Raw genomic sequence first — 14693 nt, forward strand, 5'->3', positions numbered from 1 at the left:
TTTTTCTTCTCAAAGTTGAATATGTGGAAGAAATAGTTACGGCTAAAGAATAAATATATTTATATATTTATTTATGTATATTTTATATTAAGATATCCGATAAGACATGTCTCAAATGTGTTCTTTCATTTTTTCTCCTTTCAAAATTTTTCATTTTCTTTTCTTCCTTTTATTTATTTTATTTGTATCCATGCCATCTCTTCAATAAATTACCATAAACAAAGAAAATAGAATTAAAAAATGAAGGACCAGAAAATAGATAAAGCAAAAGAGAAACTATTTGACAAGAAAAAAAATGAAAGAACATATAAGCATTAAAGAAGAAATTGATGACATTGAGATGTGACAAGAGGAAATGGACATAATATCAATGGCAGTGAAAATTTTGTGATGCAACTGGAAGTCTTCCCAGAGATGATGGATAGGAATTGTTGAAATTTTGCGTGCATCTCTCTCATCAAATTCATGAGTGAGCCTATCCCTTCTCCAAGTTCTTTCTGTGATGGATGGGAATTGTTGAAATTCCACCTTGACTTTTAAAATACAATAAGATTTGTTAAAAAAGTTCTGGTGACTAAAATTTATTTGTTTAAAAGATACGAGGACATCCTTAGATTTTGGAGGACATCTTTTAACTAAAACATATAACTTTAAATTTAATTAAAACTTAAATTTAAATTCACCTAAATGATACAAAAATAAGTTTAAAACAACAACATTAATATTAAAATCTTAATATTAATACTAAAAGAACAACATTTTTTTTTAATTTTAGTGACTACAATTTTTTTTATTGATCTTTTGTCTTTACAATTTTTTAATCTCTACATTTTGTCTGAAATATAAGTTTCTATATTACAAACACTAAAATGTGACTAAATTATTTTAACAAAGATTGCTCGTAGGAAATCAATTTTCACGTGAAGGAATTGATCCCTTCATGTAAGAAATAACTCTCATGACAATCAAATTTCATAATAAAATTTAAAATCTTAATCTTTCCCAAATTTGTTTAAGGATTAATAATTTATTTGATTCTATCTTTATAATATCTTTATAAAAGCTAATTTTCATCTGGCTAAGATAATAGAAGACAAACATATTAAACTAAAAGGGTTTATGTTTTCTTGAGCCAAATCCAAATCCTTATAGGGATTGAGTCATAGTACTTCAATTTGTGATATCTTCACTATTAAAATTTGTTCATTGTCTTTGACTTACTTTTTTGTGAAATCCAAGAGTGGGTTTCCTTGGTGATTGTAGAAAAGGTTTTTCCCAAGTTCTATGAGTGGTTTGTCTCATGCTTGCATTGTGAGATTCCCAAGTTACTATATGGAGTGTGATTCTTAGTGGGTGATTAGATAGTTAAGTGAGGAGGATCTCAAGCTTAAGTTGTCAATGTGGGTACCTTGAGTGTGATTTTATCGAAAATGGATGAGTATGAACAGTGACTTACCATTAGTCAGGCTTGCAATAACCTTAACCTATTTAGGAATTTGTCTACCCATTCATTCTATAGGTCCTTTCACCGTTAGTCACCATCGACAACATTCAACACTAGGTTGAGAGCATTCTTAGCACCCCCAACTTACGTGTCTACTCACATGTAATATCATTCATCAGTGCATGCATGTTATCATCATTCAAATCAATATCATACATCACCACTAATTCATTCATTAATCTTAACACCATAAGAGGTTATAATATCATAGATTCATCATTCATATGTTCATCACACTCATGAATCCACCTATAGTTCAATAAGTATAGCAAGACATTTCAACACCCTGAATTCTTGCAAATAACTAACCAAAAACTAATATGAATGTGAATCTCATGATCTTCACATAAAGTCAACTCTAATAAATAAAAACAACATCATTTCAACCACATGTCATATCATCATCAATTCATTAAGATATCAAAATAATTAATTTATGCAAGGAAAATGAACATTAATCACAGTTACATCAAAATTGGTCATTGGACTCAAAACTGATTTTTAGACTCAAAATTGGTCATTAAATGCAACTCTGGTCATTGGACATGAGCCTTTTATGACTTTCAAATCATCACAAAACAAACCCAAATCATTTTCTATCAATATCAATACATAAACAACACTAAAACCCTTTACAAATTGGAAGTGTTCATCAATCTTCATCAAATAATTAAAGAAAATCCAATTTCAAAACTCAAAATTCCAAATGTGCATACTTCCATTTTTAAACAACATGGTTCATTCTCAAGCAACATTTAAACCAATTCAAAGCAACCTAACCATAGAAAAAAAAAGTAAAGCTTCATTTACCTGTTCAAACTCCAAAAGATGCTTTTGTGAAGAGGAAAAAGGAAAGGAAGGAGCTTTGAGTCTAAGAAGGAAGCTTTCCTAGACTCCCCTAGCAATTCACACTACAAGGGCATTATCCATATCTAAAACCAACCCATAGTCAAATGTAAACCCAAAAACTAAGCCTTTTACGTGGAAACCCCGTGGTGCCTTAGGAAAAATGAAAATGGAGATATAAAAGAGGGAGGAGAGGTGCTTACCACACCAAGGACAACCAATAAACACTAAAGAGAGGAGAAAAAGATCTTCTTTGAGCAAGATAACTATGTTCTCGAATTCTCAAGGAATTTATTTTCTAGGAGAGAAAGAAAAGAGTAGAAGGAGAACTTTTGTGTTGTGTTTCTAATTATGCAAGGATTTTGGGAAAGTTTATGACTCTTCACATTCCTTCTCTTTGCACACTATAGCTCACTAAACTCACTCATCTCATTCTCATCACTCAAGGTCCACTCACCAAGGCCCAAATATGCTAAAACTAATAAAAAAAAAAAATACAATATGACACATACATAAACATAGACATAAAATAACAATCTATCATCTCATAATTAATTAATTAATTACAAACACTGAAATTAAATTTAATTACTTTTGCAATCTAATAAAAATATTTCATCAAGAATTATAGAAATCACAACATTACAAAGACTGAATATAGGTCACGTGTTGTGACCAAAGCGGTGTAAAATTATAATACATTATCCCCCAAACACATTTTTTTTTTACTTTCCATTTGTTTGTTTTGCTGCTATTTTTAATAATAATAATAATAATTTTATTCTCTTATTGTATAACTTTTTATTATATATGATTATAAAAATAATAAGTTTTCTATATTCATTTAATAATTTATTCAATATCTATAATTTTTTACTAAATAGCAATTGTTTGTTTTAATTTTTTTATTTAATTAATTTGAAATTTTTATTTATAAATAATTGCCTATGTAATTTATATAATTAATGGTTTGTAAAATAAATTGTTAATGATATTTTGCTTTATTCTTGATTTAAATTAATAATCATCTTATTTATTTAATTATTTACCAGATTTTTTAAATATCAATTGTTGTTCACAATTGATAAAATAAATTACTTTCTTTATTAAATACTAAGTTGTGTATTTATTTTTACATCAAAACAATAATTTTTTTACTTAATATTAAATGTATGTAATTTACTAACAGGTGATTAATCTTTTAATAGTGAATATAATTATATATGGAGAGAGAGTTAGAGGTTACATAAGAATTGCTAACAAAAAATATTTCTTTAAAGTAATTACTTTTTTATTTATTTTTATTACTTTTGTGCAAAATCCCTAATAAAGCAAAGTTTCAATAGTATTGATTTTGTTAGTGTCTAATATATATTTTCATATTCAATACAATAATATTGGTTAAAAAACTTTTAATAAATAGGCATTAGTAAAGTTTCTTTCTATAGTAGTGTGTAATATGAGAAGTATATTGGGCATCTATTTGTATAAATTATCAGAGAATGTTACGTTAACCGATTATTAGCAAGCCAGATATTTTTTCACATATATATGTTTGATGAAATTCTGAATATATAGATTTGAGTTTTGTTGTGTCATTTTTTTTACCCTTAAAACAATAATTAAGATAAAAAGATATTATATAAATTAAAAAATAATTATCCTTAATTTTAGTTTTACATGGACTGAGTTATGTACATATATGCATGTGTGTGAAATAGAATCACAACCATGGAAACAAATTTGTGAGGTATGAAGACATTTATAGAAACTTTAGTGTCCATGTTTGTTGTGTATGAATGAATCTCATTACAGATATTCAGCTGTATGCATGGTAATTATAGAAAAGCCAAAAAATAGCACAAAATAACTTAGAGGAGTAACAAACTCGTATTTAAGGACATATTTTAGTTTAATAAATATCTTATATAACAATTCATGACTTGTTTTTTTAAGAACCATGTCAAAATTAGAAGATAAATATATCACAAAACAAAGCAATGGTTGTTGTGACAATATATAAAGCACTTAATTCCGATTTATAAGTACGCACCATCACACATAAGTTTACCTAACCTAGCTTAAAGCATCATTATGAAGATCTTCATTCTCTTTAGCATAACTTTTGCTTATGGTTTCCTTGGAAATGTTGTTTCAAATGCCAATCCACTTCCATATGAAGCCATTTTCAACTTCGGTGACTCTATAAGCGACACTGGAAATGCTGCTACTTACCACCCACAAATGCCTAGCAATAGTCTTTATGGTTCAACATAGTTTAAGCATCCTTCTGGGCGCATGTCAAATGGACGACTAATCATAGATTTCATAGGTATATTGTAACCTTTTTTGTTGCATATAGCTTAAATAAAATGTCATTGCGTGAAAGGGAGTATATGACACAATACATCTTAGCGGTCACAAATTGTTTATTAAACTAACATATATATGATCATTTCAATTTTAGCTGAGGCATATGGGATGCCAATGTTGTCAGCCTATCTAAATCTTACCAAAGCACAAAACATTAAGAAAGGAGTAAATTTTGCATTCGCTGGTTCAACTGCACTTGATAAGGATTTTTTGCAAGGAAAAAGAATTCATGTACATGAAGTTGCTTATTCATTGAGTGCTCAACTTGATTTGTTTAAAAAGCTTAAACCTCCCCTTTGTAAAAGCAAAGAAGGTTTTACTGAAACTCCTTTAACAATGTTTAAGTTAAATATTTGAGATTTTTTTTTCCAATTATGACTAACAATGTTTATTCCTTTTTTGACTGAGTGCAATACATACTTCAAAAACTCATTGTTTTTAGTGGGAGAGATTGGTGGGAATGACATTAATGTGATTATCCCATATAAAAATATTACAGAACATCGTGAAATGGTTCCACCAATTGTTGGAGCAATTATAGATACCACCTCCGTATGCTACATCATTTTTTTTGCCAACTTAAATTTTAATAATTTAATTAAACTTGGATTTGAAATATGGTTGATTAGAAATTGATTTTTTTTTCTATTTACTATAAATTAATTGAAGAAGGAGCAGTAGAGCTAGTGGTACCAGGAAACTTTCCAATTGGGTGCAATTTTGCTGTTTTGACAATAGTGAATAGTGATAAGAAAGATGACTATGATCAATTTGGGTGTTTAACAGCTTATAATGCTTTCATTGAGTACTATAATGAGCAACTCAAAAAGGCTATAGAGACATTAAGACAAGAGAAACCAAATGTTAACATATTTTGACTATTATGGTGCTACCAAACGTTTATTTGAAGCACCACAACAATATGGTGGGTTGTGTTTTTATTTTTTATTAGATGAATAATATATAGCTACATGTGATTGCTAATTTTGTAATGGTTTATTCTTATCATGTTCATTAATTTATGTAATGCAGGCTTTTCTTCTGGTAAAATTGAGACTTTCAGAGCATGTTGTGGAAAGGGTGAACCTTACAATCTCAGTTTACAAATAGCTTGTGGAAGTCCAACCGCAACGGTTTGCCCTGATCCTTCAAAACGTATAAATTGGGATGGACCCCATTTCACTAAAGCAACATATAGGCTAATAGCAAAGGGATTACTTGAGGGTCCTTTTGCTAATCCTTCTCTCAGATCCCCTCCTTTCAAGATAGCTTAGAATTGAAGCAAGAATGAAGGAAAAATTAAGAAAACAATAGGCTTTGTCCATATATTTTATACATATTTTTGTAACCGTGGATGGCACCAACAAAGAGTAGCTAGAACATGGATCTTGTATTCATTGGTGGACAATTCATTATTAATTATTGTATAATTATAATTTTTATTTTTTATATAATATGGAGGACATGTTTTCTTGCACAAGAGAAATGGGATTAAAATGAAACATAAGGTGAAATAAATGGTTATTTTCAAGACTTTCATATTGAATCTCAACATTTTGCTCCGTTATAAATATGAAATATATATTGTTGCTTTGTAATGACAAAAAGTAGGGGATAAAACTTGAGTGTATTTGTAAGCACCAATAAAATATTTGTCCTTTTGATTTAATAGTGAAGTGAGGAAGATTATTGGGTTGAGTTATCAAGGTGGGTACCTTGAGTGTGAAACGATTGTTGCATTGTTACCTCTAATCAATTATTGAAAAACTTCCAAGCATGGCTTGAGGATTGGATTTAGGTCACGATCGAGTTGTGACCGAAGTAGTATAAAATTATAGTGCACTATTGTCAAACCCTTCTTTTTTTAGTTTTCCATTTGTTTGTTTTGTTGCTCACTTTTTTTTATAATACTAAAAGCAACAACAATAATAATAGTTTTATTTTATTATTAAAGTTTCAAGCACTTGATTGACTAACTTCAATTCAGAAACTTTTGTTGAACAAATGGCCTCAGTTATCTTAAAAAGGGGTGAATTAATTTTCCACTAACAAACTTTTAACCCCTTTCTAAATGATAGGCTCAAAATGCAGAAATAAAAGCATCAATCAATTTAATAATTTTCTTTAAACATGCAATTGATTGCAATAATATAAATGAGATAAGGGAAGAGAGAAATGCAAACTCGATTTATACTAGTTCGACCACACTTTTGTGCCTACGTCCAGTCTCCAAGCAACCCGCTTGAGATTTTCCACTCTTTTTGTAAAAATCCTTTTACAAAGTTTGAAACATACAGGGACAATCCATCCCTTGTGTTCAGGAATCCTTACAACTTAAGAGACCCTCAATCCCTTAATCAATCTCTTTGAATAAGAAGAAGAAGAAGAAGAATTCTCTCTTTAAGAGAAGAATATTACAATTGAAGTTCATGGATGAACTCTTAATGGATTTGCAAGTGTTTGCCCAAGAATTGTTGAGAGAGCATTTGGCAATAAAGTTCTCTTGGAATATCTCTTTTTTTTTTAAGTCAAACACACACATATCTATAGGTCCTTCGTTCCTTTTCAAAATGGTTTGAAGAGATGTATCTTTTCAAAAAAAAATTCTGAATTACTTCACTGGTAATCGATTACAGGTTTTTAGTAATCGATTACACAATTATATTTTGAAGGGTCATGACTTTTGAATTTGAATTTCAAGAGTTTCGTTGCTGGTAATCGATTACAAACATCTGGTAATCGATTACAGGTTCAAAATTCAAATTCAAAACCCTTTTTAATAGCTATTTTACAAACTTGTCTATTAGTAATCGATTACACTGCCTTGTAATCGATTACTAGAGCCTTGCATGTCTTGAAAACACTTTGTTTTGAGGCAAGGCTTGATCTTAAAGTAATCTTGAAGCAAGGCTTTGTTTGTTGAAGCAATCTTGTATTAATCTTGAAGCAATGCTTATCCTTTGTAGCAACCTTGTTTGATTCTTCTTTGACATCATCAAAATTCATGTATTCATACATTCACATTCTTCCCATTTTTTATGATGACAATTATTATCAAGCAAATTCTTTTTGACATCATCAAAACCTGCATGATTTACATTCTCCCCCTTTTTGATGATGACAACCACCTATAGGTTAAGAGTAACAACAAAAAATATCTATTTGTATATAGTTTGCTTCCTCTTGGTTTTGCAATGATTGCTTATATGAGACAGTTGAAGATTTCACAGATTTCATATATAAAAAGTTGTTTCATAAATAATAGATAATTTCCCTTACTATTTTATCTTTTATCTATCTCTCCCCCTTTGTCAACATCAAAAACAAATCATGAGCAGAGAGGAGAAAACCACTTGTTGCAATGTATGAAAGTCAAGTGATACCAAAAGGCATTAAAACAAACTATTTTGCACCCACAAAAATACATATCCAGTATAAAATAATCAAAATATATAATAATAAAAAATCATCAAAAGTAATCAATAATCAACATAACCTTCAAACATAATCATCAAAATCAATCATCAAAGACAATCATAATAACTCTCAAACACAATCATCATAGACAATCAAAAACTCAATCAAAAACAATCATAAAAAATCAATCATTAAAGACAATCAAAACTCAATAAAGAGCAATCATAAAAAAAGTTAACAATCAAAACTCAATCAGAAAATAAGCATCAAAAGTTAACAATCATAGGCAAAAATAATCAAAAGTAATCAATCAAAGATAAGTGACCTGTTGGTATCATTTAATACCACTTGTTGGGCTTGTTAATCAAGTGGCCTTTGTTTGTTGTCTCCATAAATCACATATTCACTATTTCGGGGAGAAATATGAATAAACTTTGATGCATCTTCCGCCATGTGTTTGGAGCAACCGCTATCAATGTATCAACTTTGCCCTTCTCCGCTTTCATAGTCTTTCAACATGAGTCCCAGATTTATGATTTTATTTTCTGAATCACTTGAAGAATTTATGTCATTATCTTCCCAAGTGATGTATGCTTTCTTTTCTTTGAAATTCCTCTTGTTGGATTTTTTCATTCTTCTTTTAAAGACAGGACAATCGAATCTTATGTGCTCAGGTTGATCGCATTCATAGCATTTTGGGGCTAAGGAGGAATCTTCTTCTTTCTTCTTTGGATTGATATTTGATTTCCTTTTATTTCTTTTGTTTCTCAGCAATTTATTGAACCTCTTCACAAAAAATCTGAAACCATCATCTTCTTCTATTTTAGTCAAGTCCTCTTTGTCAGTTTCTTCTTGAATAGAAGATGATGAGGCTCTGAGTGTTATTCCTTTTCTCTTTATATCATTCTCTTCATGTTGATGGAGTCTCATAAGTTCCATTTCATGTTCTTGAAGTTTTCCAAAGAGAGTGGCAAAAGACATATTAGTGAGATCTCTTGATTCTGCAATTGCTGTTACTTTTGGTTGTCATTGCCTGCTTAAACATCTCAACACTTTGTTAATGAGATCTTCATTAGGAAATATTTTTCCCAATGATGCAAGATGATTAACTATATGAGTAAATCTCTTATGCATATCTTCTATGGTCTCATATTGATACATTCTAAACAGTTCATATTCATGTGTGAGAGTGTTTATTCTAGATCTCTTGACATCAGTTGTGCCTTCATAGGTTACTTCCCATATTTATTTTGCATTTTTAAAATTTGAGACTCTAAAACATTCATCCATGCCTAATGCAGCAGTGATTATATTTTTGGCCTTTAAATTGTATTGAACCTTTCTTCTTTCATCATCATTCCATTCTTCTCTTGATTTTTCTATAGTTGCATTTCCCGCTACCTTTGTAGGAATAAAGGGACCAACTTCAATGGCTTCCCATATATTTAAATCTATGACTTCAATAAAGATCTATATTCGGGTTTTCCAATAGTGATAACCTTCGCCATTGAACATAAAAGGCCTATTAATAGAATTTTCCTCAGGAAATGGAAAGTTGGATGAAGCCATATCTATTCTTGAAGTTTTTAAACTTTAAACAAGAATCCTACTCTGATACCACTTGTTGGACAAATGGTTTCAGTTATCTTAAGAAGGGATGAATTAATTTCCTACTAACAAACTTTTAACCCCCTTCTAAATGATAGGCTCAGAATGCAGAAGTAGAAGCAACAATCAATTTAATAATATTCTTTAAACATGTAAGACAAAATTGATTGCAATAATATAAATGAGATAAGGGAAGAGAGAAATGAAAACTCAATTTATACTGGTTCGACCACACCCTTGTGCCTACGTCTAATCCCCAAGCAACCCACTTGAGATTTTTTACTCTCTTTGTAAAAATCATTTTACAAAGTCTGAACCACACAGGGAAACCCATCCCTTGTGTTTAGGAATCCTTACAACTTAAGAGACCCTCGGTCCCTTAATCAATCTCTTTGAATAAGAAGAAGAAGAAGAATTCTCTCTTTAAGAGAAGAATATTACAATTGAAGTTCATAGATGAACTCTTAATGGATTTGCAAGTGTTTTCCCAAGAGTTGTTGAGAGAGCATTTGGCAATGAAGTTCTCTTGGAATATCTCTCTCTTTTTTTTTAAGTCAGACACACATATATATAGGCCCTTCGTTCCTTTTCAAAATGGTTTGAAGAGATGTGTCTTTTCAAAAAGCTTTTTCTGAATTTCTTCACTGGTAATCGATTACAAGTTTCTGGTAATCGATTACACAATTATATTTTAAAGGGTCATGACTTTTGAATTTGAATTTCAAGAGTTTCGTTGCTGGTAATCGATTACAAAAATCTAATAATCGATTACAAGTTCAAAATTCAAATTCAAAACCCTTTTTAACAACTATTTTTCAAACTTTTCTACTGGTAATCGATTACACTGTCTGGTAATCGATTACCAGAGCCTTGCATGTCTTAAAAACACTTTATTTTTGAGGCAAGACTTGATATTAAAGTAATCTTGAAGTAAGACTTTGTTTGTTGAAACAATCTTGAAGCAATGTTTATCCTTTGTAGCAGCCTTGTTTGATTCTTCTTTGACATCATCAAAATTCATGTATTCATATATTCACAACTTTAGCCTTGGTAAATAAAAGATTGCCATTTGCAAAGAAGTGGGATATTTGAAGTTCATTATGAAAGATGGTAACAAGGCTCCATTGGTTTGCTTGGAGTTTCTCTTGGATCAAAAGAATAAGTTTATTCATACATAAAACAAAAAAATAAGGTGACATCGGGTCTCCTTGTCTTAAATCCATTATAAGAGAAAAACTATCATGAACCTCTTTGTTCCATTTTAGAGAAAGGAAAGGTTATTTTGTTCAACTTATAATCAAGTTGATAATTTGCTAAGGAAATCCAAATTCAGATAAAGTAAGCTGCAAAACCTCCTAATCAACTCTATTATAGGCTTTGTCAAAATCAATCTTAAATAGAATGTATCTAGTCTTAAAATTTATCATAAACTACAAAACGTGATTGAAACCCATTAAATGAGAAATGAGTCTCCAAAATTTTCATAGTTTTAAGTAAATGTTAACCAATAATAAAGGATGTGTTCAAAATATATATTACTTGCAATTTTTCAAATAAACATTAGCCGAACCTATGATGAATACTTGGCATCTGCATTTATCTGATTCACTTTTATTGGCCCATACCCTCCAAATAGGATTTTTTTTGTAGTTTTGTTCTTCCATTTCTTCATGATAAAAGTATCCCATTAGCTAACGATAGATTAATTACACTAATGTATATTTTAGAGTTTAACTTTGATATATTGTTAATTTAAAAAAATTATACTTTAAATTAATTAAAAATCACTTTTCATATAATTTTTAAATTCATTATTTTAAAAATCAGTATTTTTTTTCTTTATTTTTAACATATTGTTAGTCTAAGTGAAACTGAGGTAGATTATTTTGGACAATAATGACCTAGTGACAAAAAAAAATTATTATACAAAATAATTAATTATAGTTAAGTTTTTTTTTTTCTAACAATTATAGTTAAATTTTCAACACAGGAGCCTCGAATCATTTGGCTTTCGGGCCAAAGATTTTATTTTCTTAACAAAAGAGAAGAAAGAAAGCGCACTTAAAGCTAATGAACGGTCTTTTCCCTTTCTTTTTTCTTCCTTTTTGGTTGCCTTTTATCTGAAAGATCAAGTTGGAGAGCAAAATGTCGCGAGACTTGAGTTGAGTGAGAAGGGCATGGCAATATGGAAAGACGTACGTGAATATGCTTTTTCGTATGTATGTGACCAATAAAGAAAGTGCACTCGTGAAAATATATATGTAAAATAAAAAGAGAATCAACTGGACCATATATGGTATATCCTCTAAAAAAAACACTTTGTCTAATTGTGGGGTGTTAATTCGTATTAGATTGGCTTGATACGAGGACCAAATACAATACAACTAAGGCTGTAATAATGGGTTAAAAAGTCAAAATGTAATTTCTGGATATATTTGTATATATTTATGTATAGATAAGCACACCTGTTATATTTATTTTAATATTTTGATATAAACATTCTTGAATCAGAGAGACTTTTGATTTGAGACTTTTGATTTTTTTCTAGCTGTGGGGTATACTCTATTTATTGTTTTATCATTTTGGGTTTAATATAATTTATATTTTTCCAAAAAAAAAATATCTCATATCATATTCGTGTTAATTATTTGAACATGACAAATCGTAAGTTTGGAAATTAAATAAATGATATGAATATAGTATACCATGTTTAAGGGGAAATGAATGTAATATCGTGTCGGTGAAGTACCCCAATAATTCCTTATATGGACTTACGGTGCATGCATCCTCCTCCCAATATAGACCAATGATGTATATTATAATTAATCTATTCTAATAATATGAGATCAACTATTTTTTTAATTTTTGTAAGTATCTTTCACACGTGGTAGTTTTATTTAAGTTAGACAAAATTGTTATAAGTAATAAAAACTTGATTTAATTACATTTTTTATTCTCAATTTTTTAATTTTTTATTAATTTTATTCCTAACAAATTAATTTTGTGTATTTTACTCCAACTTTTTAAGAAAGTGGTGAGTTTTACCCTCCTTTATTTTATCTCTAACAATATTGTACCTTTTTCACTTAACTTTTTCTTTTTGGGCAAATTTTGCACCCAATTATTTTTATTTTCTTAGCAAATTTTACTCTTAAATTTTTTCTCTTTTTTTGACAAATTCAGTCTTTAACTATTACGTTTATAAATGAACAAATATTTTGATAAAATACGTTAAATTAATTTATTGAAAGTAAAAGTTTTCAAAAATAAAATAAAAATTGAAGGTAAAAAGTGTGACTATTTTTTTTTAATATTCAACATACACACTAGGAACTTAAAATTAAGATTACTTATTAAAATAAAACAAATTATTAAAATTAAGATTATTCATTAAACTAAAATAAATTCGTATCAATTAATCCATATATCTAGTAATGGAATAAGTTTATGATTATTCATAAGAAAAGAGTTGTTCAATTAATTAATAGTTAAAAAGAGGGAACTAAGGCAGGTTGCATTGCAGAACTAAGCCGTTGTATTTTGAATGATCATTAAACTCTAAGTTACGTTAGTCAATGGTCTTTGTCTGAGGAGCGCTTAATATATAGTAAGAATTTAGCCGTTCGTGATTTGAAACAGCACATATTCTTTAATTGTAAGATTGAAACGCAATGAAAAAAATTTCATCAATAAAAACCAGTATTGTGTCCTTGCAATTGTAATCTCTTATCCCACATGATTGTTTCAATTATGTCATATTGAAAGATTAGTTGGACAGCTTCTCTCTATTAGATAAAATAAATAAAGGCATAACAATTGAAAGTAGAAACTGAGCTGCCTAACCTTGTCCTTTTTGTAACCATATTTATATCTGTCTATATCAACTTTCTCTTCCTCTTTAAGACATGTCCAAATCATATGGGTGTGGATCATTACGTTTTTATGATAACCAGAAAGATGAGTATTAATAGGATAGGGTAGTTGGATTTACCAAACCTTAATAAAATGGTCCATGTTTAAAACTAAAGTTTAATTGTATTTTTCATTCTCCTTTATAGTATGAAATGGGCTTACTATTTTTTTCCCTATACTTTTTAGATTTATGCTTTTAATCCTAATTTGAATTTTGACTAATAAAAGTTTTTAAACTTTTTCTTTCTTATTATTTTTAGCTTTTATTGTTAAGTAACATTGTTAACTAATTACATAATAATAATAATAATACTGATAACTCAATAAGTTGTTTTATCATTAAGAAGTTTGACAGGATTGTTACATATGATTTCTTTTAGTAAATTATGTTTTTAATTCTATATGTATTAAAATTAATTGATGATGTCAAGACTATTTGAAGAGAATTAAAAACTTAATTTATAAAAAAAGATTACATGTGGTTAACAGAGTTCTTGATGAGGTGGTAAGTCACTTAGTTACTCACCGACACATTGTTACATCATCATCTGTTAACTTGTTACTTAAATGCAGGATCAAAAGAGTTGGAGGAAATTTTTTTTGGAAAGTTTCATCGATCAAAATTTAGATTAGGGAATAAAAACATGAATCCAACAAAAATTAAGAACAAAAGGATCATAAACTAATCTCAAATTCAATTTTGTTCTTTCTATTTTTTTTTTTTGGCAAACTTGGTTTACTATTAATTTAACTAATGTAGAACACACACAATACATATTTATTTTTATACGAATAAAATTTTTAATAAATATTTTTTAAAATATTATATTATAAAATAAGTATTTTTGAATATATAAATTATATTTTAGATTTATGATGAATAAATTGTATTATGATATATAATATTATTTTTAACTTTTTGATTATTGTTTTTAAGAAAATATTGAAACACAAATTATAAATAAAGACAAAAAGAATAAATTAAAAGTGATAAGTGATTCAGAAAATCAAATATATAAATAAAGAAAATAGG

General features: G+C 28.7%; 1 pseudogene; it reads left to right on the forward strand.

Moving 5' to 3' along the window:
• The first annotated feature begins 4444 nt into the window (after window positions 1-4444).
• LOC100786148 (GDSL esterase/lipase At1g28600-like) lies at window positions 4445-5997 on the forward strand (annotated as a pseudogene).
• Window positions 5998-14693: the final 8696 nt, after the last annotated feature.

Source organism: Glycine max, chromosome 4, assembly GCF_000004515.6.
Source record: "Glycine max cultivar Williams 82 chromosome 4, Glycine_max_v4.0, whole genome shotgun sequence".
NCBI classification, from domain to species: domain Eukaryota; kingdom Viridiplantae; phylum Streptophyta; class Magnoliopsida; order Fabales; family Fabaceae; genus Glycine; species Glycine max.